The 26,645-nt window shown below is 40.3% G+C and overlaps 1 protein-coding gene and 1 long non-coding RNA gene across 25 annotated transcripts in view; one reads left to right on the top strand and one right to left on the bottom strand.

Moving 5' to 3' along the window:
• The window catches only part of CCDC91 (coiled-coil domain containing 91), a 259,524-nt gene extending 233,776 nt beyond the window's left edge, over window positions 1-25,748 (bottom strand). For 5 of the 24 annotated variants that reach the window (XM_072877156.1, XM_072877174.1, XM_072877166.1 and 2 more), the window contains exons 1-3: window positions 25,376-25,720; window positions 24,238-24,330; window positions 6,507-6,616 (exon numbers count right to left, since the gene is read on the bottom strand). The gene's annotated coding sequence lies outside the window, so the exon portion shown is untranslated. Of the gene's footprint in view, window positions 1-6,460; window positions 6,477-6,506; window positions 6,617-24,237; window positions 24,331-24,442; window positions 24,780-25,196; window positions 25,212-25,375 lie in introns of those variants that run through there. The other 19 variants (XR_012044820.1, XM_072877270.1, XM_072877093.1 and 16 more) reach the window with 16 other exon arrangements.
• LOC140658721 (uncharacterized) lies at window positions 15,519-26,013 on the top strand. The gene is made up of 3 exons (XR_012044832.1): window positions 15,519-15,646; window positions 21,368-21,461; window positions 25,367-26,013. It is a non-coding gene; the product is annotated as an uncharacterized lncRNA (long non-coding RNA).
• The last annotated feature ends 632 nt before the right edge of the window (window positions 26,014-26,645 follow it).

Genomic DNA, 26,645 nt, shown 5'->3' with positions numbered 1-26,645 from the left:
ATCAAGTTTAGCAAACAGCTGCTCAAAGGCATCTCCAGAAACATTTCAGATGGAAAGTAAGTGCACAACAGAAATGTTCTACCTTACTTTTGTCTATCTTGACATACATTGTGTTTGAGGTGTAGCTTCATTCACTCCTAGAAAAGAGACCTCATCTCAGAAGATGATTTGGAAGGTGAGAGAAGTGGGTTTCAATAAAGTTTCCTTGGACAGAGACCTGTCACACATGTTATGTCCCCAAGTTTAAAGCCTTACTGAGAGATACTTGAACAGAAAGCAAGTAGGGTAGAAAACTTCTAATCTGTCCTGCATATCAATCAGTCTTCCCTCTTCCTTCCCTCCCTTCCTCTCTTCTTTGCTTCCTTTCTTGTTCCAGGTCTCAGTAGGATAGAGCTGGGACCTTCTCCAGTATGTTTTGAAAACAAACTCCTTTGCTCAGCGATCATGAATTTCACATGGAGACTGCAAGATCCAGGAGCAGATCCCTGCTTTGCCAGCTTCAGATCAAGCTCTTGAGCCTGGATTAACTGTCTCTGGTAGGAGCCACGTGGCCCAAGGAGTCTCATCCTTCCAATCTCTTTTTCTTTTCCTCTTTCAATTTCTGAGAATTTTTTCCTGACTCACATTTCCTCAGAACTGATGTAGTTTCATGGAAAGATTAACTTCAGCAGGTCAACATTTTCCATAAACAACAAAAAAAGCAGTGTCAGATAATTCTCCACTAGTTCTGTATGAGTTTCTCCTGAAATCTCTTCTGGGGTAAGAGATATTCTCCCTGTGACTCCTTGAAGAGAAGCTTTGTGTTTTGTTCGTACAGGTAGTTGGAGTATGGGAGCAGAATTTGGCCCTACCAGCTGAGTGGAAAGGAAGTCTGCAGCAAAGTACCAGCTTCTCTTGAATAATATAGCTACAGCTCAGAATTAACAGCGTCTTCATTAACCAATAGGCCAAGCCCTAAAATTTGTTCTTTCTCCTCAAACTTAAACACTACCATGAGGAAACATCCCTTCTTTTGATCTGCCTGCAAATGCCATGCAGAAAGGTGAGGTAGCAACAAATGGTGAACATACAGGTGAAGAGAGGTGGAGAGATTTTTTTTTTTTGATGCACATGCTGACAAGAGGCAGTGGCAGTGTCTGAGGAGGAAGAAGAGCAGAAAGTCTGGGAAGCACACCAAATCCTTGGGAGTGTATTCATCCAATTCCAAGCAGGACTTACCTAACACTACAGGGAATGTATTATCTAGAAATCCCATTTATTACACATACAAAAGTGAAGCTGCATCTGTTATGAAATTTCCCATACCACTGTCCTGCGCTCATTCAGAATAGCAATGACTTCAGCCATGTCTTAAGAAATAGCCACCGCGATGTTTAAAAACTGGCAAGAGATTTTTGAAGCCTACTTCCACACTGGCAAATTTAAAGGGGAACTGGATTACTTCAAAACATCCTAACCCTTCAATCTGTATTACAGTACAGCCACCTGAGCACTGAGAAAGCTGGAGAATAAAAACAGTTTTCAAGCCTTTATTTTAAAGGGTGCTCTAATGCCTGGCCACAGCGTTAGTTGTGTTCTCCCAGTTATCAATCCCTAGGAAATACCCGTACACATTGTTACTCAGTTCTGTATCTCAGTTACTTAGCTTGCTAAACCATTTACTACAGGAAAAAAAAAAAAAAGGTGCTGTAAGTTTCAGTTCCTGCAGTTGGTTTCTTCCTTGATACTGTACAGAGGTATGCTTAATGAAGCATAGTGTGAAGCATACATTAACGTCAGTTTCTTCATTCAAGGAAATGGGCAACTCCATCTGCTCTGTCTGAGATTAAGTGAAACAGTGACAGCAAACCCATATTGCTAGCCTATTTTTTATATGGTGGGAAGTGGAAAACATAAAATACAAAAAGGATAACAAACCTGCAATAAATCAGGACAGTTCTGAACTCTGCCTAATGAAAGTATCCATTAAGCCTTTTTTTTTTCCTTCCAGCCTTTTGAGTTCACCATGTACCAGATTGATGAAGTCTGAGCACTTATTATTACTTTATCAACACATTCTCATAGAGGAAAAATAAAAAGATAGGGGGCATGAAACAAAAATAAGTTTTCCACTTTATTTATACCACACTGTACAGTTAGGATACTCCTTTTGTTTTAAGGAATTAAAATATTAAGCAACATATTTAATGCATAAGGAAATAACTTATTTGATTGAGTTCCCTTGAAATATGATATATGGCAGTGAGATGTATTCTAGCCTACAGGATGATATGTTTTATTCATTCTCTACCAAACCAACTCAAGAGTTGAAAAGATATGAAAGAATACATTTCACAAAGCTAGCACAATCCTATGTGAAGTTAATCTTTTCGAACAATCTAACAATGTTATCCAAATTGCCTAAAGTAAAGAATGAATATAAAGGGAGAATGCACATTATGTTTCACTAAAGAGAATAAATGTTAATTTAATTAAATAAAAAGGCTTCATAGTGCTTTCAAAGTAACCACAAATGTAAACACATTTAATCCCTGGGAAAGTGTCTATCATAGTAGATGGTACATCTCAGCTAGTGAAACTGCAATGGAAACATGACTGGAGCCTTCACATGGAAGCAATACTGACCCAAATCCCTCTTTGCAAAATAAGACTTGTTTTGACCCCAGCTTCTGGAGTTTAAAATGACCTCACTCATGTCTCTGCCATGACCATGGCACACTGCCATTGTCAGGAGCAAATGAGCTTGACAGGAGCAAAAAGTCTCTTCTCAGTTAAATAAAGCAATACCCATACTTTTAAAAGTTATTTTGAATTAGCCCTTATGTATCTGAAAGCCAAATATGACTGTATATCTTTAACACAGTAATGATAATTTTTTATGTCACAGAGCCAAAATAATACCCACTGGTTCTAGAAATCTGGTAAATGTCCTTCAAATTATATTCGAGTTTAACAAAAATGATCCACAAAACTTGGGTGAAATGCATGCCTGTGAAATGGGCCAACATAATCCATTTAAGTTCCATTAAATATTCAAATCCAGTATGAACAGAAATGATACTTTTACTTAATGTGCCCTCTACATAGGGATTTAAACAAGAATCGCTAAGGAAAACCACTAGAAGAAACATAAACTTGACTTGGACAATCAGCCACAGTTTTTGCTTAGGTGTTCCCTTTCCCTTCTTTTTCCAAAATGTTTTTAGTGTGATTAGCAAGGACCAGATTTAATTATCTTTATTACTGCTATCTCTAATTTGGTGGGTCCTACTGATTCTTTCAACTGTAGAAAATAAATATTTCACAAGGTGCTCTGTACACCCCTAGAGTCACAAATGGAACACTATGCCTGTCTACACCCTTGCAGAAAGCCTTCAAAGAGGGTGAAAGTGCATGTGGACTTGTCTATGCACACACATGTGAACGTATACAAGTGAACAATGCTTGTTCCGATTGTTGTAGCAGGCTATAAGACAAAGATTTATTCTTCCATCACTTCTTTAAGTTATATCAGTGAGGTCACATGGCATCTTAGGAAAAAATACATGGTGTATGAAGAAAAAATATTAATTTAAAATGTTTGAGAATTAAAGCAATAAAACTAGTTAACTGACCACTAATAAAGCTGTTTAAGAATGGAAAAAATCCATTAAGACTTAATTATAATTAATAGTAACATCCATATTGAAATTTCTAGTACCTTCTGAAATGTGAACAATGAAAGGCAGCTGTAGATGACTTTCAGCACTTTCCCTCACACAGAGACATACACACATTTTACTAATGCCCCTTGACTATTATTAAAAGTAAACAGTTTTCAAAATGAATGCAAACCTTATGTGGTGGACAGCAAAATGTCATTACTAATTTCTGCATTGTATAGCTTACAATGGGCATCTTATGCAGAAGGACATTAAAGGGTAGTGGACAGCCCCTTTAGCACCCCCAATATCTGCTCCTGGTTATCCAACAGTGCATGGGGCTATCAAATATACATCCTTTCTAATGCCTTTACTTTCTAATAGAATAGAATAATTTAGGTTGGAAAAGACCCTTAAGATCACCAAGTCCAACCGTTAACCTAGCACTGCCTAGTCCACCACTAAACTATGTCCCTAAGCACCACATCTACACATCTTTTAAATACCTCCAGGGATGGTGACTCAACCACTTTCCTGGACAGCCTGTTCCAGTGCTTGACAACCCTTTCAGTGAAGAAATCTTTAGTAATATCCAATCTAAAGCTCCCCTGGCGCAACTTGAGGCCGTTTCCTCTTGTCCTATGGCGTGTTACTTGGGAGAAGAGACTGACGTCCACATCACTACAACCTCCTTTGAGGTAGTTGTAGAGAGCGATAAGGTCTCCCCTCAGCCTCCGCTTCTCCAGGCTAAACAACCCCAGTTCCCTCAGCCGCTCCTCATAAGACTTCTGCTCTAGACCCTTCACCGGCTTCGTTCCTCTTCTTTGGACACGCTCCAGCACCTCCATGTCTCTCTTGTAGTGAGGGGCCCAAAACTGAACACAGTATTTGAGGTGCGGCCTCACCAGTGCCGAGTACAGGGGGACAATCACTTCCCTAGCCCTGCTGGCCACACTACTTTTGATACAAGCCAGGATGCTGCTGGCCTTCTTGGCCACCTGGGCACACTGCTGGCTCATATTCAGCCAGCTGTCAACCAACACCCCCAGGTCCTTTTCCACCAGGCAGCTTTCCAGCCACTCTTCCCCAAGCCTGTAGCGTTGCATGGGGTTGTTGTGACCCAAGTGCAGGACCCAGCACTTATCCTTGTTGAATCTCATACAGCTGGCCTCGGCCCATTGATCCAGCCTGTCCAGATCCCTCTGCAGAGTCTTCCTACCCTCAAGCAGATCAACACTCCCGCACAACTTGGTGTCAACTGCAAACTTACTGAGGGTGCACTTGATCCCTTCGTCCAGATCATTGATAAAGATATTAAACAGAACTGGCCCTAATACTAAGCCCTGGGGAACACCACTTGTGACTGGCTGCCAACTGGATTTAACTCCATTCACCACAACTCTTTGGGCCCGGCCATCCAGCCAGCTTTTTACTCAGCAAAGCGTATGCCCATCTGAGCCAGGAGCAGCCAGTTTCTCCAGGAGAACGCTGTGGGAAATGGTGTCAAAGGCTTTACTAAAGTCCAGGTAAACAACATCCACAGCCTTTCCCTCATCCACTATGTGGTTCACCTTGTCATAGAAGGAGATCAGGTTAGCCAAGCAGGACCTGCCTTTCATAAACCCATGTTGACTGGGCCTGATCACCTGGTTGTCCTATATGTGCCGCGTGATGGCACTCAAGGTGATCTGCTCCAGAATGTGGTGTTTTGGACTCTCTCATTGCCATAAGTTGGGTCACATGTACTTAGGTACTTCTTCAGCACTACAGATGAACAGCAGTGAAAGCCTTTGCTTACAAAAATTTCTCTGCTTTATCTTCTAGAGTCAGAATAGGCAACACCTTTTCACAGAAGATACCTGCTAGTACTTCTTTTTTATGCCTCTCAGTAATGCTCCATGCTCACTGAAAAGGCTGAAGCTCAGCAGCGGCAGACCTTTTCTAGGAACCAAGAAAACTGAGCAGGACACTTTTCTAGCATCCTAGATTTTGCATTTGATCATGCTCTGAACTAAGTAAAACACGACTGCTCCACCCTTCCCCTGAGACAGGGAGTTAAATGCTTCCTTCTGTCAAGTTTGCTAATATGTCCGTATAAATCAGAGTGGGTGCCATCACCTTGAGAGAAGTATTCACTGTCCATTTCCTTTGAATTCTGATATTTTGTGCTCTGCAGTAAATGCAGTAAAGCATTATTAGCGGAAGGGGGAACTGGGCACGTTTCCCTGAGGACTTGAGAGTCCTGAACTGGTCTGAAGTCATGCGGAACTTAAAAAAAATGTGAAAAGGCAAAGAAAAAAGGGGATGAAAAAAGGAAAATAATAAATGATAAAAAGAGGAGAAACTGGGGGAAAGGGAGAATAAGGTGGGGAAAGGGATGAAGTGTTAGAAAAGGGGCAAAAAGTAAAGGGGGGGGCAAGAAAGAGGGAAAAGGAAGAAAAGTAAGAGGGGAAAAGAAAGGGAGAGGAGAGAAAAGGAAGGAGGGAGAAAGACTGGGGAAGCTGATGCATGACTAGAGTTCAAGTCCAGATGAGATTTAAATCTGTACAGCTTCAGGTCTCACCTGTTTTAATGTTTATGTTTATCTATTTGTAGATCCTGACTGCTCTTTTCTCTAGTGCACCAGTATTTTATCCTTTTAAAATCAGTACACATACTAAGGCATTGCACTGTCTGGGTGTCAAAATGAAACATAAAGCCCTTATCAGTCACCAAGGAAAGGGGATTGATGTGAAAACAAGATGCCATTTTGCTGTGAAAACAAGATGCCATTTTGATAGCAAAGCTTCTGCCTAGAACACAAATAAGAAGGTAGGCACCTTCTTAATTTTTCCTCAGTCCATTAAGTATCACGCATGGTTTTACCAGTAAAGGCTGGTCATGGGGAGGAGTCCTCATTTAGCCTTCCGTGGTGTTGTAGAAGAAATAATTTCTTTCATCACATCTTTCTACAAAGTGTTGGCGTAGAATATAACCTGCCAGAAAATTTAGAACGAGTTCTGATTAGCCCAGTACAACTAATTGCAAGCAAGGAAATATCTCTGTATTTTTAATATATATTTATATTGTTAAATCTCACTTGAGCCTATTTCTGAGACTCAGGTATTGCATGAGCCTCATTCTGACTTCCAGCACAGGTATTAATTCCTTTCTCAGTCCAAGAAGTTCAATTCACTACATTTTAAATATATTATTTATAAAATGGTTTCCTTCATATATTTACCTTCGTATACACATGCAAATGCATTCACATTTATAACTTCAGCAAATGCCAAACATTAAAAGAAATATGCATTGATTAATTCTTAAGTGTGGCCACAAAGCAAAGTTTCAAGAGCAACTAGTTGATGCAAAGATTAAGACTTGAGAAGACAAAAGCAGAATTCAGAGGAGGTGTGGTGAAAAGGAATAAATAAAATAAATCTCCCAGACTTTCATGTGGGTGAACCATGGCCAGAGGCACCCCATTTCCACCTCCTCCAAAAAAAAAACCAACCCAAAAAAACTCTTCTGAAAGCAAATAAATACCTTAAGAGAAATCAAGACTCAGCATGTATCCATTGACCTAGCCATGAAAACTTTAGCAATGGCATGGTTCAACAAGACTATCACATACTGGTTTTCTTTTCCTGTTAATAAACTTTGATAGATTTTATTTAAATTGTGCAAATGTTAAAAGAAGTTATAATTGACATTTCAAGAGGATTCTTCACAAATTAACCATATAAAGAAATGGGAGGATGGGAAGGAGGCAGGGAAGTGAGAACTGTACAACTAAGACCTAGGATTTACTATCTCACTCTCCTACTAATTTTCTTTTGTTCAAAGTGTGGGCAACAGTGATCATACTAAAAATAAATAAAGCTAGCAACTGGCATGTACTTCTGTGCTGAAATGGTCATGGCAGCATTCACTGGAATCCTATAATTCCCCATTGTATTGAGAAGGTGTAAAATAATAGTGCAGACCTGGCATAATTATGACAATTGTGTTTCTTCAGTCAAGTATTAATTCTGAGGCTTTTCATAGGACTTTTTTTTTTTTTTTTAACAGTGAGTAATGTCCCAGACCATACAAATCCTTTGTCTCCATCACCTCTTTAGATCAAGATTTCTGTTAGGACACAGTTTATATTTTGCAATAATGATGTATATAGTCACAGGTATCCATGAATGAACATGGGCAGACAAAGTTTTCCCCTACAATCATACTTGCCTGGGCAAAGAACCTGAATGTAATAGAGCTACATAAAATTCTTGTGCTACATGTTGCTTGAAAGTCAGATTTTTTCAGCATAGAGAAGATGGTTTGCGTAGATAGATATTTTCAAACATACCCTCATTAAGACACCAAGTGTTAGTTGGAAATGGTTTCCCTCCCCTCACTCACCATCTGTTATCACAGCATTTCCATAACCTAAAACCCAGCAGACAGGGGAGTACTGCTGGAAAATTCTCCTCCCCTTGAAGGTGTAGATTTCACTCCTTGTCAAATAAAATTAAAAAAAAAAACAAAACAAAAAAATCAGCTTCGGACCTCACCCTGTACATCTGGATTGAGGATATTGGCAGATACTTCATAGGGATGCAGAGCACTACTTTCCTGCTATTACATTCACAACAGCTGGAATTGAAGACCCTAATTTGGAGTAATAATGTAATAGCATAAACACAAATGCTTGTTTGGATTTGGTTACAGCACTTCAGCTTTCACAACATCTGACCCCACCCACAAAGAGACAGTTTCATCTTACAAAAATGACGATAAGCCCTATTACCTGTATAATTGTGTCTTTAGACATCTGCATGGCTTACATTTCCAGATTATATTCTGGCAATAGTCCTAGATGAAGCCCTGTCCCCGTAAAGGATTAACTGTAACTTCAGCAACTTGCTTGTCAGCTCTCTTCCTCGACAGTCCACCTTCTCAGACCAGCTCATTTCCTTGGTATCACTCCTCTGTGGCCCCAAGCCCCTTTTGATATTTTGCTTTGCTACTCTCCCTGATGGCCTCCATCTCTCCAGTGCTAACTCATTCCACAGTAACAGCAGACAGCAGAGTCCTCCAGCATGGGGATCATGTTTAATATGGCAGAGTGAACCCTTCTGATCTCACCATCACTATCTTAACAAGGGGCCCTTTAGCACTTGCAAAACACCCTAACATTAAAAGCAAACAAACAAATATCTTCCTTAAAATTTTAATAGCTCACTTAGTGCTGGTGACAGATGTCAGACTGACACCACTGGAGAAGAGAGTTTTCAGTGATGCACGCACAGGTTCTGGTTAGGCACTGATAGTGTTTTTTGCCTCCTATGCCACCCCCCAGACCTCCCCTCATGAATAAAACATGGTGCTGAAGCCATCACCTGGAGGGACCACCTTGAAGAACAGTGTAATCCCCATGCTAAATTAATGCTTAGGTTCCTAGCTGACACTGCCAAGAGAGGTGCCAGTCTTGATGGTCTTTGTAATGTAGATACCTGCCACCCACTGAGAGCCAGACTGAGAGACCATCAATTCATAAATTTATTCTATTTATTTTATGACATCACATCAATTAAACTTCTATTCCAAAACCTCGGGTTGTAGCTGAAAATACCTCCAGGCAATACCTTCACATTTAAATTAAAAAAATATCTCACTTCATCTGGCTTCTTCTGTTCCTCCTTCCCCCTTCATTGTAGCTCAGAAATGACATACAACAGATGAAGGAGTATGGAAACAAACTTAAAATCACCATTTTAGACATTACCGCAGCAGGTGTGCATGTTTTACTTGGAATTTATGAGAAGTAGTAAATATTGCTAACTCAGCTCTGCCCCTCTTGCTGCAAACTCGTTCTGGCCAACTTACATGCAGCATCCCATTGCCACTGGTGGTACTGGACATGGCTATCAGAACCCACTACGGTAGACTCTAAAGAGATAACACTTTCTAGTATTGCATCCCAATAATGCTTTAAAGTTGTCATAAATGCTTTTATATTTTATCTGTTTGAATGTGTATTAGCAATCAGCAGAACAAATCTCTTGGTAAAGTATTGGTTTGGGCCCCTTTCTGTTCAGATGCAAATCACTTGGCCTAAATAAGCAGCCTGTCACTGCTGAGTTTCATTACTCATTTCCTGTCATTAAATTAGATGAGATTAATAAATAGAAACTGAAAGACAGTTGGCCAAATTCAGGTCTCCAGTGAAACTTGTCCCCAAACGAAACTGTGAAGAGAGTCTGGTCATTCACTATATGTACTTTGAAGTCTTTTTTGTTCATTGTGGAGATGCTCAAGTAGAGTGGGATTGCTTTTCCTAAACTCTTTTCTTAACCCCATTCATGCCAGACAGACATCCTAGTGTTATACCTGATAGGTAGTAGTCCAAGACACCAGGCAGGTTTTGAAATAAATGGAGAAGGAAATCCAGTCACAAAGCAAAACCAAGACAAATAAATGACATTTCAATGACACACGATAGTCATCCTGTCCTAATGAGGGAGAAAGGAGAAAACATTCACAAAGAGAAGCACCAAGCAGCCTACACAGTCTTCGAAGCTGTTTTCTCTGCAAGGGTATCCTATTCCACATGCCCCACTAGTGCCCATTCTTCTGAGGTGCTGACCTGGAACTGTCCCCCACAACCCTTTCTCCCCACTTTCCTCCCCAAGATTTAGACCCCTTGGTTAACCAAAGTGAGCACATGATAAAAGCTGAAAGAGAAAGAAAAATCAGTGTGTAATTGACACTTTGCCCTGAATCTGATCCTATAGTGCCTGGGCATGGTGAGACAGAGGAGACTGTTATTGTAGTGGGAGCTGGCACCAGCCCCTGTATGTAAGTTGCCTAATGCTTTCCATTATAAGATTATTGTAATCAATTTTTGAATAATGTTAACACCTCTATTGTTTGTCTTTGAAATCTGGCAGAAGTGGGGATTGCCTTAGGGCCAGTGTCATGCCTTTCACTGGTACTGTTAATAAATTCGGATTTGGACAAGTAATAGAAGTGTTGAAAATCACCATTTTTTAATGGTATTTTCCAGAGCCCAGAGTTATTTTGGCAACTAGCTAAAACCCCCAGAGATCTGATGCGTCTGCCTCCATGCTGCACCTACATCTCCATGAATGGCTATGTCTTAGTCTGGTACAGACAAAACGGCTCTGCCAGTCTGCCAAGGGGACTCAGTGTAATAGGCAGAGGTTACAAAAGCCAGTTTGGGGACATGGTATGGTGGCAGCTACATCAGGAAACAAGGAAGGAAGAACAAGTCACTGGGATGAGAGATCCGGTGTGTGGGAGCAGTTGACAAAGAAAAGAGCTACTGAGATGAAAGGAAGAGGGAGGCTCCTGGACAAAGATGTGATTAAGACATCACTTCAAAGGAAAATTAACTCAAAGAAATAGAACTCGCTGTACATCTCCCTCAAATCTCCAGTTCACACAGCGGATGACCTTTTTTTAAATGAACTGAATAACCTGCTTCTGTTTGATGATGCTCAATTGTAAATTGCTTATGTTGTTATGCCTGGAGGTCAAATTTTATCAATGGAGAACGATAAATGAGTGTTAGAGTAGAGCTTTTTCTGTTGTGTTTATTAATTAAAAGCCTGCAACTAATGTGAAATTACATACACAGTGATAGAAGGCCCTTATTTTAGTTGCCATCTGAAGGCTTCCAAAGGTAGAGAAATGACAAATTTACAATTACCTTGTGTAAACCTATGTACTGCAAACTTAATGACAGGAAAACATTTATATTTCCTCAATCTGTAAAACAAGTTAGCTCCTAGTCACCCTGAGGAGGTGGCATGTTGAACCTAATACAACAAATGAACTTGGACCTAATGCACCAAATGCTAATCAAAAAAACAAAACAAAACAAGACAAAACAAAAAAAAAAGAGAGAAAGAGAGAAAGAAACAAAGAAAGAAAGAAAAGAAAAGGAAGAAAGAAAGAAAAAGAAAGAAAGAAAGAAAAAGAAAAGAAAAGAAAAGGAAGAAAGAAAAGCAAAGAAAGAAAGAAAAGCAAAGAAAGAAAGAAAAGCAAAGAAAGAAAGAAAAGCAAAGAAAGAAAGAAAGAAAAAGAAAGAAGAAAGAAAGAAAAAGAAAGAAAGAAAGAAAGAAAGAAAAAGAAAGAAAAGAACGGAATAATGGAAGAAAGAAAGAAAGAAAAAGAAAGAAAGAAAAAGAAAGAAAGAAAGAAAGAAAGCAAGAAAGAAAGAAAGAAAGAAAGAAAGAAAGAAAGAAAGAAAGAAAGAAAGAAAGAAAGAAAGAAAGAAAGAAAGAAAGAAAGAAAGAAAGAAAGAAAGAAAGAAAGAAAGAAAGAAAGAAAGAAAGAAAGAAAGAAAAAGAAGAAAAAAGAAGATGGATTAAGGAAATACAGCACATACAGCTTATGGTCACGTATGTGGTCATAGTTCCCTTCATTGGTTTACATTTTTGTGCTTAAAGGTAGATCCCAGACCAGCAACAGAGAGTGATGGGGAGGAACAGGGGAGCACAAGGTTACTAGAAAGCAGTGAACTGTGAAGCAGTCACATCACTGATGGAAGGTGGAGGCAATGGCAAACCCTCAAGGCATCGTGAACTAGGCACAACGCCTACACTTAAGAAAATGGGAAACAGGGTTGAAATCTGGTCTGGTCTGAACTAGGCAGAACTGCTGCTTTTAGCTCAATTAGCCATGTAGCTGAGCATCCTAGCACAGCCCTGGAGACTCACATCCACCTTCAGCCCACGTGCAGTTTTCTAGCCTTTGTCTTCCCAACATCCAAACAAACACTGTGGTTGTGCTTAGAGTGCTCCCAGACCCAGCACTCTGGCACACACTGCTTATCTGCTACTGTCTTCAAAATTCGGGAGCTCCAGGACTTCAACTGTATGTTTCCAACTGCAGAGTCAGCTATGGAGTTGTTATAACAGAAGTTATAGTAATTGAGTGCTACATCTGGCTTAGTTAAGATTTCTAGATATGATGATAGCCGGCAGTAAGATTTTGCAGTTGTTCAGCAGGGGTTGAACATAAAGCATTCCAACAAGGCAGAAGTAACAGTGGCCTGCTTTGGCAGGGGAGGGGAAAACTCTATTCCTATGGTTTCCGTGTCATCTCTAGACCCATTTTTTTAATAAAAATCTCAAACTTAGCATGCTGTGTAAGCACATATTCAAACAAATCTTGCAAGGCCTTCTAAACTTCCTCCATCTATCTAACAAAAGGGAAGAATTCTGCAAATAAGAATATGGAAACTAACAATTCCCATTGCGGCTGAGGCTATTAGGATTACCTCTGGGATTACTGTTTACTCATTTCCTAGCAATGCTTACATATTAATTATTTCAAGGCAATGTTCCAAACTTTTTTCCCAAGGGACTGTGTTAATATAACCTTCCTGAACCACTCTTTAAGACAGTACATGCCAAACAAAGGCTGCACAAAGATTTGACAATGTAGAGGTAAGCTCTTTTGCTATATAAAATTCCACAGCACTTATATGTAGACTGGGAGAAGAAAATGTTCATGTCCCACTCAAACTTCTCTTAAAGTATTGCATTTTAATTGCACCGCAGCACCACAGCTTTTGCTGGGTGTTATATATATATATTTTTATATATATAAATATACATATTATTTTTCTGTGTGTATTTTCTTGAAATATTGCTGAGTACTGCCATGCAGTGTTGAAATGCTTTTCTATTCCATCTTATTTTAACAATGAGTAAAGTTATAGTATCTGAGACAGAGCCATCAAAGCTAATGGAAGTCATTCCTTGGGCTTTAAATCAAACTCATGTTAAGATTTACAAGTTATATTTTAAGTCTATACAGTATTTTGAAAGTTTCTGGAAGAAAGGTGTTCTGGAAACAGCAAAAATCATTGTAAGGTGTAGCTGTTCCTACAGGATAAATTATTCTTCGAGAATAGAATATATAATGTAATTCTTATAGAATTGTGTACAACAAAATAAAAGAAACCCCAAACCCACCAAATCCAAAACCAAAGAAACAATTTGTTAAAATACACATTAATCACAGTTTCACAACATAACAAAACAGTAATTTTTATAATTTTAAATTAATTCTTTCCATTTAGCAGTCAGACCATAGCAGGAGAACTGAATCAATTATGACATGGAAATAATGCTCAAATAAATATATTTAACTTTAGGGAAAAGGCTTGTTCATCTCTGCATTAAATGTAGAATGATTAATACTTCAGCTATTGTTTTAATACCTAAAGGGCGACAACTACTATTTTCCCATTAAACATTAGTACTGACTCAGCGTGCGGTTATATGAGGTGTTCCTCTTTGGATGTGTCAACTGAAAAGGGAGCCTACTGCAATTGCAGCGCAACTCTGAAGTCAGAGTAAATGGAAAGAGGCACGTAGTCAGAACCTGTTGATGATGGTAAAAAATATTTCTTTTTCCTGTCAGTATACCTATCCATTAAGTGGCAGTTTTGTTTCAGGATTTTATTATTTAATCATACGTTATAGTCACACCTGTTAATCTTCTTGCTCCCCAGTACTGTATACTGCTAGGTGTGTGGTATACTGGGAGAAACCAGGAAAACCTCACAACGCATGCTTTCTAGGTGCAGACGTGCAGTTTACAGAAGCACCGTTTAGCATTTTGGATAGTAAAAGCTGAAGTTCTTTTAAAGTGGATTTACTGAGAGAAAGGACAGAAGGCAAAAGGACTTTCAGCTCCCTCCAGTACACATTGGTTGGTGTGGTAAACGTTTCCCTACCACAAGATGCAGTCCCAGACATGAGGTTTCATAACCCCTTGCCAACCCTTTCTCACTAACCAGATCAGTCCTGAGTCCTCTCCTTCTATACACACTTTTAATCTTGGATTTTCAGTTGCTTAAAACTTTCCCAAACCAATTCACTTTGGGATGAAACACCCTGTGCCCACTTTCTACCAGAAAGCAATTTGTTCTTTAGCTTAGTTTTAGTCTGAGCAAATCTCATTTATGTATATCTGCACTCTCAACTCACGTTTCCCATATGTTCAAAGTCAAGTCTTGCACTCACATGGCTAAAAATCACAACCAAAGCTGTAACTTTTGCATGTGGATACATGTAAAGGTTCCTACTGACATGAGTAATGCTACCAAATAATGCTACAAATTTAATGGCACAACTCAAGTAAATGTTGTAACTGGTATCCACCCTAACGAGACAGAAGCTAGGAATAAAAGAATACCACAGAAGACAGGAATAAAATAGTACCCTAAATGAGGGAAAATATAACTAAAAAGGGACAGGAGAGAGAATGAATGTAGTCCAGGACTGTAAGGAACTCAGCACCAAAGCACAACTCTGTTGGGCAATACGTGAATTTATCTCAGGTTCTCAAAAGTGGAGTTTCGCATGAACATAAACACTGTACCTCAGTTGTTTACCTCAGAGAGGGTCTTCCTAGACAGAAGAGCTTCCTGTTACTCCCCAGACTTACTGCTGTTTGCAAATAGATTGGTCTACATATACATACATATATAATGTATATATCAAGTATAAGCATATATACACATATGCATATGTATACTATACACTTGTAAAATACATATTAAACATATTTTTCTGTTACATGTAAAGCAAACCTATCTAGACACATGTATAGGTATATATGAATAATCGCATTTTCCTTTTTTATAGATTGGTTCCATAAATTCAGAGGATTTGGACTGAGCAACCTGAAGTATAGCACTTCATTCCATGCCCAGATCTCTCTGTGATAAGTGGGCTCCTCAAGAAAGTTGAGCTTTTCCCCAGCAAGAGACAGCTTAAAATGCTGAACATGGCTTTTTTTCTCCAGCCAGACCACAAAACCCTTTCTCAAGAAAGAATGACCTCATATCTTATTAACCCGAGCACAAAGTGAATGAGCTCACACACACACACGCACGCACACACACACACTAGCACACATATACACAACATGCAACCAAACAGCCAAGCAAAAGCTAGGAGACAGACTTTTAGAAACAGGACTTCCAAGGAAAGGTAACTAAATATGGATTTTGGAATCTAAGTTCTTTTCTAAAGGTAATGCCTGATGATGGTTCTTCAAGAGCTTTGAAAATTACATAAAGAATTTGCAGACTTATTTTATACTTCCTCTTTTTTTTCCTTCTCTTATTTGAATCTAACAGACAAATAAATTAAAAAACCTGTATCTGTCATCTCTTTGGGTTGCTTAGAGGGGAAAAGCAATTTGATATTTTGTTTATAAATACTCCAGTAGGAGAGAATATGCAGAAACCATTCAGGACAAGAAACACTAAAGCTGCATATGTAACTGGCCATTACTGTGGAAATGAAATACTATAAATGTGTGAGGGAAAAGCAACCTGAATTCTGCATATTCTTACATGGTGTGTTTGCACACTTTTGAATAATTTCATAATTCTGATTGTCCTTTGTTGATAATGATACAGTAGAAGTGGAAAAGATACAGAGCATAACTATTCTGAGAAAAACAACTTGAATTAAGGAAAGGCTTGCACAGGAAGAGAAATGAAATGGACTACAACTTCCCTGCTGGAAAAAGAGATGACAGAGGAGAAATATAATAAGGTCTATAAAATTATGAATGGCAAAGAGAAGATGAGCAGAAAATGACTATTCACTATTTCTCATAACATAAAAAGTTAGGGAGAATTCAGTTCCCTCCGCATTAAAAACAAACAAAAGGAAGTACTTTTTCGCACAACATAATAATTAAACTGTGGAAGTCCACCACAGGATGTTGTGGAGGCCAGCACTGTAACCGAGGTCAGAAAAGGTTTTACTAAAACTCGGGAAGAATAAGCCTATTGGTGGGTATTCAAAATGATGGTACAAATGCATCCTCTAAATCAGTGATTACTGAGAGACAGGAGAATTTAACTGGAGATGATTCACTTGATATTAGCCTGTGTGTCTGCTGCTGGCCTCTGCCACAGGCAATCCAATGGGCTAGCTGCACCTTGATTCTGACCTAATATGGTTATTCTTATCCTCTCTGAAACCTTTAGATATCAAGGACTGTATAAACGTAGGTCCTATGAAATAATACACATAAACAGAGAACTATGACCTTTTCCTTTCATTTTCATGGCAATGTAATATCCTCAAACTGATGAAGAGATGAAGCTACGATACATGTTAGCATGAATCAGCAAAAGACTTCTCAACATATGATATGGGGTCATTTTCCCCCTTAATCTTCACATAGTTTGACAGTTTCCTTACTTTTGATATGTCTGTATGTTTTAACATGTGAGTGCTGATTTAAAAAGGACTACCTGCAGGCTTAACGCTAGGTGTATGCTTAGGCCAGTTTGTATCACTGATTTCATAACTGTAACATCATCAAAGAGTTGGCTTTTTTATAAAATTAACAAATATATGGTATAGACTGAGCAGGGCATTGTGTGACGTTAATGTTTGTTGAAGAGGCTAATACTGTCTGAGACCAGGCACGCACTAGAAGTTTTCCATGTAGTCCTGCAATGCCTCTCAATCCTGACATAGGTTCCAGCCCTCTTAGTATTTTAGCCCCTATTGTGCTTGGTTCTGAACCAGAAAAGCTCAGCAGCCTTTCCTTAACTTAAGCACTTGGGTAGTCTCCGTGAAGTCAGTTTGGCTATTTGCACTTCCTACGTGCTTTGTTTTCTCATAGGTCTAGCGCACAAATCTGGCTTTCAGCACACTTTCTGTTCCACTTCTCTGGACTACTTCAAAGTATGGATTTTGTAGCAGCTGTATCTTTATTATTCATTAGGTATCAAGATGAAGAAACCAAACTCATGTCAACTTATTCAGGATGTTAGCCCAACTCTCTTGAGATGAAAAGTCAGTCAGGGCATAACTAAAAGGGCACTGTCCCAAATTCATAACTTATTCCTAACAAATCCTACTGCAGTTTTCTTAGGATTGCCATAAATTTTCAAGGATCAACATTACTTCTGGAGTGCAGACTACCTAAGCCAGGATCTTATATTAAAACTGGGATGGATAAGTGGTAATTTTTAAATCGGTTTCCTTTGAACTTCTGGAAGCACATTATTCTGTTTACGTTCTTCCCATTTGCATTGTTACGTGAAATGTTAGTAAGTTTTCTGCCAGCCTGTAATCCATAGTAGCTGCTCATATTTAAAACATGTCACACTCCTGACATGTTGGGAAGTATCACAGCCCAGTATAATATTTGGCTTTCAGATTTTTGTTTTGCAACAAGAGGACCAACAGTCTAGATCGGCAAAAGCAACTTTGGTTATTAGAGTTCGGACATGAACTTGGCTTACTAACATGAGAGAAATACAAGAGCCTCCTTTCATGCTCTTAATGAAATCATTAATTATGTCAGCAGCTCAAACGATACATCTCCAAACACTTTACATTACTTTTCAAATGGATAGTCACATAGAAGTCTTAGAAAAAATATTCTTAAATTCTAAATTCATAAATTCTAAATTCATAAACAGATTTCTGGTTGCAGGGATTTGTACAGTCATTTTCTCTCATCCTCTTATTCTGCCATACTGTGCCTGAAGATTCTGTTATTTCTTGTTGAAAAAAAGTAAACTGAACGATATATCTATATAGTGTTGCCTAGTGGCAACCTAAATGAACTTCCTGAGCCTGAAAATTTGCCATGCTTCTGATTAGCAAGGAAACTCTCAATAGCGTTCCTTCTTTTTAGCTAAGCATTTACTGTACATGTGACCCTTGCTATATTTCCTATAATTACTAAATAGCTTGTTTTGATTAAATAATCAACCTGTTGATAGTACTATAAATAATAATCAAATTATTTATCTTTCTTGATTTAAGTATGCATAGCTTAATCTTTTAAAACAGCCTCCATTACAGAAATGAGCTTTTATATATGATAAATAAAAACAGATTTCAACTGTTAAAATCAAAAGTAGTCTTGGTGAAAACTGTTTCTAATCACAGAGCTAGAATAATGTTATCTGTGCTTTATACTGTACTATACTTAGGGAGACACTTAGAAGTAAAGCAAGGACCGACATTCAGATTGTTTTTGTTAATCTTTCACATAAAATATATTATCTAATTCTTTATTCCAAGAAGGCCAACTCCACTGTTACTGTTTGTTTCAGTAAGCAATCAGTCATTGCCTTTCCCACATCACTGAAAGATGGAGTTTATCTGTTCTGTGATGGCATAAAAAGAATAAAAAACATAGTAGCATGATGAATAAAGCAAAATGAACAAGATGATATAAATAAATCAAAATTAATACATTTTGTTACAAAGTCTGTCATTATGTTTATGTCTGAGCACTGTATTTACATGCCTTGTCACAACATAATGAAACTTACAACGCAACTTCTGCAAAAGAGACTGGAAAAAAACCCCAGTATTTCTTCACACAGCAGTGTTTTCATGGAACTGTGTACGTGGAATTTTTGAACTTTAAGGTGTGATTACATAATTTACAAAGTGTTTCCAGCAAGACCCTGGAAATAATGACAGAAATGCAGAAAAACGTCAGATTTGTCCCCTGGCCAATATTCTTAGGGAAGCTTCCAGTACAGAGGATAGATTAAGCAATCAGCTGTAGCTGGGATTTGGGAGAATAGTTTCAGGTCAGTGAACTGGCTGGCTTGGTTTGGTTCTTTGGAGCTACTTGAAAGACTCAATATCTTCCATATGAATTACTTAAGGAGGTAGCGTAAAACTGAAGATGTTTCTAAAATAGCAGAGGGGTATAATCAAACTGTACAAAAAAATAAGCCAGGATAGAAAAGCTTGGGGATCAGGGTATAAACCAACCATAAGAGGCAAACTTATTACAAAAGTGAGACATCCACAAAGGACAATGATGGATCTGAGGGATTTAAAAAAAGAGAGAAAATACATACTTTCATACTAAGGTAAAAGTTCAGGAACAGGAAGACTGAGATATGCTACATTGTAACACAGCTGAAGTTGATTGAAGTTCCTTGTAAGAATTACAGTATACAAGCAAAATTACATACCTGTGAACTTTGCACTTGGCAAAATATTCCTGTCCTACGCTAATGGGATGAAAGAAGACAGAGAAAGCCACAGCATTGTTTTAAACATGCCATAGTTCTTCCTGTCTTTAAACAACCCATAGTTGACAACATTCCCATTTTATTTCTCCCCTCAAACGAGGAGGCATGCCTTTTGCAACACCAAAAAACCCCCTAGAATCCTTCTCACTAATACTATTCACAGCTGTCTCTAGTTTGACTTTTAGCCTCTTCTTTGGCTAATGCAGCTCTCAGATAAGTTTCCAACCTCTTTCACTTGGCTAAGTCCCAAATCTCCTCCTCTATCCACATCCTCATAAACTGTTCAGTTCTTCTGTTCAGCAACACCCTGTTTAAATTCCATGTTGCACTGGGCATTGTGTTTCATTACATTTCTTTACTTGGCCATTTAGAACCTTATTCAGATGATCCTTCCTCTTTTTCCCCCTTCTCTTTCTTTGGGCTTTACACTGTGCTGTCGTTGAACCCTTCCTTTATGATTATTATGTGTTTGCATTACCATAACAGCTAGGAGCTGAACTATGGACCAAGACCCACAGTATGAGGCCTCCCTAAACACAGAACTTTTATTCACTCTCAAACTATCTTTAGGATGATGACACATGAAATTGCCTCCATCCAACTCCGTCCTTTGTTCTATCTCTCACTTGTATAGGCTTGAGTTTAAGCTATACACGGTTAAGGTCTCAGCTGAGCTCTTCTCCAAAACCCACACTCTTTTTTTACTGTTTCTCCCTGTTGATAAGAGTCTTATCAAACACGCAGTTCCTTGGGTCCATGGTTATGGATTTTGATTTGGGGGGTTTTTCTGAGGCATTTTGATGCTTCCAACACTTGGCTTATATTTAAATATTTTCCTCTTTCAACATCTCCAGAATGTATCCTGAATACAAAAGCTTTCACCTGGGTCTTAACCCTCAGCCATTGCAACTGTTCACCACCTGGTCTGATCAAAGAATTGCCCAAATCATCCTCTTTGCTAGGTCTTTCAATTCTGCAATTTATACTATTCATGGCCTTCTGCTACCTATCCCCTTCTAAAATGACAAAAAAAACCCTCCACCTTTTATACCTCCCTTTAAATCCTTTCACAACTGAACTGCACCTACCTGGCTGTTCAGTTCTTGCCGCGTTGTCTTCACTCTACTAGCACTACCAGCTTTCCCTGCCTGTTCATCCACATCTGCCCCGCACCCCTCTGTGCTTTGTCTCCTTGTGTTCCTTACGCCATTAAGCCACTTCCTTACACACCTTTAAATTCCACCTGAAGCTTTATTTCTCCCTTGATGTCTAGCAGTTACTGCTTTATAGACAGTGGGCTGGACTGATACAAAGCTAACTGAAATGGATTTGGGTTTATTGTTATCCCAATTGTCCTCTCCTTACTTGCTGGTTTTGTTCCCGTGTTGCAACTTGTGCTTAAACTGGATTGTTAAGCAGAAGCTATTTTTGTACTACAGGACAGTACAGCCCAAACACAGCAGAGAGCCCTTATGCTCATTTGCAACCTGTAGGTACTATCTATTGTGCAAAAGCTCTGTAGAACACATATGGGATCTCGGAGGCCCCAATGCTTGGCAAAACTTAACAAGACTTAGTTCAGCTTTTGTGTTCTTATGGAAAAAGGCCCTAAAATTTAAGAAAGACACTGTTTTGTGCATTCTTACATGCACGTTTTTTCTTTTTTTTTCAGTAAATGCATTTTGAGACAAGACAAGTAAACAGCTTACACAAGCCTGGGCCTGAAGCTGAGCACCTGCAACTTAAATAAGATCATCATTGTTTGAGTAGGGTTTAAATAATTTAGTACAAATTGGCTTTCCTATAGGTGTTGACAAGCACATCATCACTACTTACTAATGAGTACAGGATTCCAGAGGACTGCACAGATATCACACTCCTCCTCAGACTGCGCATGTGTCCCTCGAAACAAAGTATTTCATAAACAAGCACCTGGAGACCTTGATTAAAAACACCTGCTCTGAATCTGTGGGGAGGACAGATTGCACAGCGTGCAGATGGCCTTCACAGCATGGGTTGCTGAAATTTCTGATATCCATAGTCACTGAAATAAAGTTTGTTTCCCGTCCTCCCCCACACCGACCCAACCCTTTATGCTGGCTGCGCAGTGGTTGATTTCATGAAAGGAGTTTATGAGTGTGCCCTCAAAGGGGTGGCTGAGGGAGAGTCTGCCACGGTCTGACAGTGACTGCAACCATAGAAATTATGAGTCTAACAGACCCTGCCTTTGTGACAGGACAGGCTGTTGTTATCACTGATTACCTTTTGGCCTGCTATTGCAAAAATAGTGATATTTGGTGAAAAGAGGATAAAGGCATCTCAGGGGTAATTAGTGATAAGCAACCATCTGATAAGCCTCGCCACCTGTTGCACAATTTTTCCCTATTCATGCCTGTGACTCCGTGGATTGATAACGAAAAACCATACAGATTTAATCAGGTCTGACATTCCCCCCCTGAGTCCTGCAAGCTCTTTCTCTCCATACAAATGGGATCCCTCTATTTTAATGTTAGTTTTTCTATTCTACTTGTCCTGGCGCAAGGTTCTTGTAGGAGTTGCAGTGCTGTGCTTTCAAAGATGGAAAATAATGAAGTGAGGAAGAGCTCTGTCAGGTCTGGGCACATGTGAGGAATTTCTGTGATGACTAGGGTCTGAGAGGGTCTCCGAACAGGACTGGAATAGCCACATGCCCTGAATGACTTAACTCTCTGTGGGAAGCCCAGGAGCCTTTTCTGTCTGTGTGTACACATAATTTCAAAACCGATACATCACTCAGGGCTGGAAGTGAGAAGCTGGTCACATTTCCATGCTCAGCTACTGGCCCTTTCCAGAAAGCAACATCAAGCAGGCACCTTTTGGTTACTTTAGGCATGCTTGTCATACTGCAGGGGCAAGGCTTATTCAAGAGGGTACAGTTAGCCGGACAGCAAGTGCAATACTCTGACAGGACAAAGATGGGAAAACCACTTAAAGATTTTGTTTCTAACCTGGCAGTCTGCAAAGCAATTGAGAAAGTGAAATATCCCCAATAAGATAGAAGCCAACCCTTTGCTGCTCTTCTGACCTACAAGTTGAAATGATGACTACAGCCTCCTTTTGTCAGGGCTGTGTATTGCAACCTTGGATCTCAGTCCTGCCAGCATAGCAACCTACAGATCCTTCCTAGAGCTGTCCTCAGCCTGCACTAAGTATAGCTTGCTTTGTTTTCACATGCGGTATGACTAGAGGCCACCCCTGAGTCATACAGGCTGCTCTCAGAAAACTCTCCCATGTGTCATTCCCTCATTTGCCAGCTCAAGAACCTGTAAAAGACTCAAGTCATCTCCAGGGTTCGGAAGATGGAATAATTTCAATAAGGGCAGCAGAACCCAGGAACTCTGACTGTCAATGTCCAGTCACACTCAAAGCCAAAACTCTAACTGCTTTTTGATTTTTTGCAGAAAATTAGACCTTGTCACCTTGGCTTGCTAAAGCCAAATATTGCTTTACCAACTTTTTGGCACCTTTACACTTCCATCTCCCACAGCCACTGAAATTGCTTCAAGCATTTGACAGAAACAAAGTAGTCAATATTCCTAAGAAACAAAAAACAGCATTTAGACCAATTAAGAGAGCACCATTGATAGGACAGACCAAACACACAGAGTGGTGTTTCTGTTTTTAAGAGAGATGAAATTTGGAGATGAAGGAGCAATTAACTTAATCTCAGTGTAAGATAAGGTGTTAGAATGATATAAGAAACAGTTTAATCATCTTGGGATAAACAAATAACAGCTAATATATAACTTTTATAGTTGATCCTTATTTATTTCTTCAGGTTAATTGAATTTCATATTTGATAAGCTAGTAAATTTAGAACCCTAACCTGCAAGGGTTAATTGAAGCTCCTCTAAAAATGTGCTTGCTCACATCTCCTGCTGTCCAAGCTGATTATGCAGCGTGTCATGGGCAACTTTAAGGGCTACATTTCACTATGCATGGCCTGTTTAAAGCAAGTCAGGTGGTTATTCCGCTTTGCTTATTACAGCTTAGGCTTCACACCCTATGGGATATCATGTCTGAAAAAGTAATCACACTGCAAGATCAAAGAACATTCAAAATTTGGAGAAGGGATGGCCATGTAAGATGCTGACCACCATCCAAATAAAGAGAATTAAGAGAATCAGTTTGGCTTCAGTGAGAGCTGGACCAGATCCCATGACTTCTGAGAAAAGTTTAAAGATGCAATTTGTTCCACTGGGAATTAGGGATATGAAAATGGATATTTAATGTGGTATGAAAGGAGAGAATGCAGGATCATTTTACTTGTATAGGAGCAAAGGAAGGAGCAAAGCACATCTGAGCCAAAGCAGAGGATGCACGCAACAGTTCCAGTCGTCTCTATGTTTTAAAACAAACAGCAAGAAGAAGCAAAGTCCCTGGAAGGCAGACTGGAGTTTACCAAAAATAATCCAATTAATAAAAAACAAAATGCATAAACCAAAGTATTTAAGAAATGCTAGCAGATAAAGGCTATGCTCATGGTAGAGCATGTTACAGTACCTTGCTGTCCAGATTCACAGGCATGACTTCAAGCTTCACACAAACAAGTTATTTCCATCAGCCCAGGTGTGGAAAGGCAGCCTGTCTTCTGAACTGGAAAGTCAAATGAGGCTAGATATGATCTTAGGTGCAACTTTCTATTGTGTTCCATTTGCTAAAGAAATAGGAAAAAAATCTAACAAAACTATATCTAAGGAAAGCATACCTTAACCATACTAGCCCCGTGTGTGCGTGGGGAAGGACAGAGTCCTCCTTTTTTTGAAATAATCTGCAAAACTAAAGCTAAAGAAAGTATGCCTTAACCACACCAGCCCTGTGCGCCACTGGAGAAGGAGGCTCCTTCCTTTTTCCTAGCACACCACTTCTTTTCACAACTCGCAATTCCCTTCCACTGTTATATGATGGCAGTCTGAAGCAAAAATGTTCAGATCTTGTTTAACCAAAAATCCCAGCATAACTGTTAGATGGGAATTTTGCCTTAACTAAACATTCGTTTTTCACCCATTGGAAAATATCGATTCATCACAAATGTCATCGGAAAGGTTTTTAGGTCTAGGATGGAACTGAGAGAAGCCAACAGTCCAGGGATTAGGGCTCTGAATCAGAGAAGGGAAGGACTTGAACTCTGGTGTCCCACATCCCAGATGAGTACACTAACCACTAAGCTATTCCAAGGCAGGAGGTGAGTCTGTCTCCTCTCAGAAAAATGTCTAAAGGGCTGGATTTTGTTCCAACATAGCGCAAAAACAAATTGCAAATCTTCTCTCCCCCACCCCCCTCCTTTAAATTGAATTCTTGTTCTCCAGCCAGCCCAGCTTGGTAATAGTTTTGTGTAAGTTAAATAGACCAGACATGTTTGTTCCTGTTGGTATTTAATAGATATTCAGTCACAAAAATGGAACAAATAAAACAGCCCAATCTATGTTAAGAGGTATTTAAAGCTGAAGTCAAGATCAGACCTAGAGAGGGGCAGCTTGACAGCCTAAGGTTTCAGAGCCCCGAATGAAAGCACAGGCATCGCTGAAAGCATGGTTCCTATTAGCGTGGCAAGTGCCTTGAACACGTGGAGCGGGTACGTTTGTAAGCCGCCCTTCAACAGGGCTCTAAAAGAGCTGCCTGTTTCCTCCAGGTTACTTACCTACGGTTTAGGACCCAAGTGGCGGCGTTATGAGTAGGAGCGGCGCAGACCGGCGAGGTGGCTGTACCCACCGCCCCCTTAGGAGAAGGCAGGGGCAGGGAGCCGGCAAGACAGGACGCCTGGGCCTGCGCCCCCGCGCCTCCCCTGGCCGGGGCCGGGGCGGGCGGCGGGGGGCGCCCGGGGGCCGGCGGCGGGCGGGCGGGAGCCGGGCCCGCACCACCATGGACAGCTCACTGGGGCTCCGCGGCCCCGCCGCCCGCTGCAGCCCGCCCACGCTCCGCCGCCTGCGCCGCCGCGGGGTGCCAGCCGCCTGCACCGCCGGGCGGTGGAGGGCAGGGAGAGGCTTTATGAATTAATAACTGACTCTTTGCCCTCAAATTTGAAAATTACTCCTTTCGGTGTCTACTGGATTCTAGGAACCAGACAGAAGATTTGGCAAAACCCTCGTCAGTTCCACACAGCTTTTTTTTTCCTTTTTCCCCCCCTTTCTTTCTCGAGCGCATTAAATTAAATGCATATTGTCTAAATAAACCGCGCATTGTTTCAATAGCTGAACGTGGGGAGCTCCGGCCGCCTCTCGGGTGGGAGAGGCAGCTCTGCTCAGCTACTCTATCATTGTTTAATAAAGGAGATTAGTGTGCGCGGATGGAGTGCCACGAAACGTCTGGGTCTTGCCGATGGGGAGGAAAAAAACGGTTTTCTCTTTCTCCCCAGGCAATCTTTTCACCCAATTAGAAGGTTACACCACGCCAGACGTGGACGAAGGAGTTTCTCATCCCTGACAGCCACGGGCGAGTCAGAAGGGAGGAAGGCAACCTTTATGGCAGCTGGGGACAGCAGAGCGCAACAGGGCTAGGTTGCGGGCAAGAACGAGTATGTGCTAGAGCGTCTGCCTAAAGCTGCAAGCAATTGCGTTTGCCGCTAGCTGCATAACAGCCCTGCCCTCAGGACCACCCTGGGAGCTTTGAAAAAAACACTGGGACTTCGCACCTCGCCTACAGAGAGCCGCGCTCCCGGGCTTTGAACCTTGCTGGATCACAGGGGCTGTGCAAGTCTCAGGGGACTTCTGGTCCTCGCAGGACGAGTCCAGCAATCGCTGTTCTGCCGCTCCCTTCCCTTCCCCGCCAGACTCTCAAGCAGTCAGCACGCCTGTGTTTTTTTGCTGAACACCATTTTTCCACCCTGGGAAGACTGGGGAGGTTAAACTCCCCGTCTGAACCGAAGCCCTGGACGAGTGCAACTAAGGTTATAGAAATCCGGGAGGGGAAAT

The sequence above is a fragment of the Ciconia boyciana genome, chromosome 1, assembly GCF_034638445.1.
Source record: "Ciconia boyciana chromosome 1, ASM3463844v1, whole genome shotgun sequence".
Classification (NCBI taxonomy): domain Eukaryota; kingdom Metazoa; phylum Chordata; class Aves; order Ciconiiformes; family Ciconiidae; genus Ciconia; species Ciconia boyciana.
The sequence above is the reverse complement of the archived record's forward strand: the minus strand, read 5'-3'. Positions and strand labels throughout refer to the sequence as shown.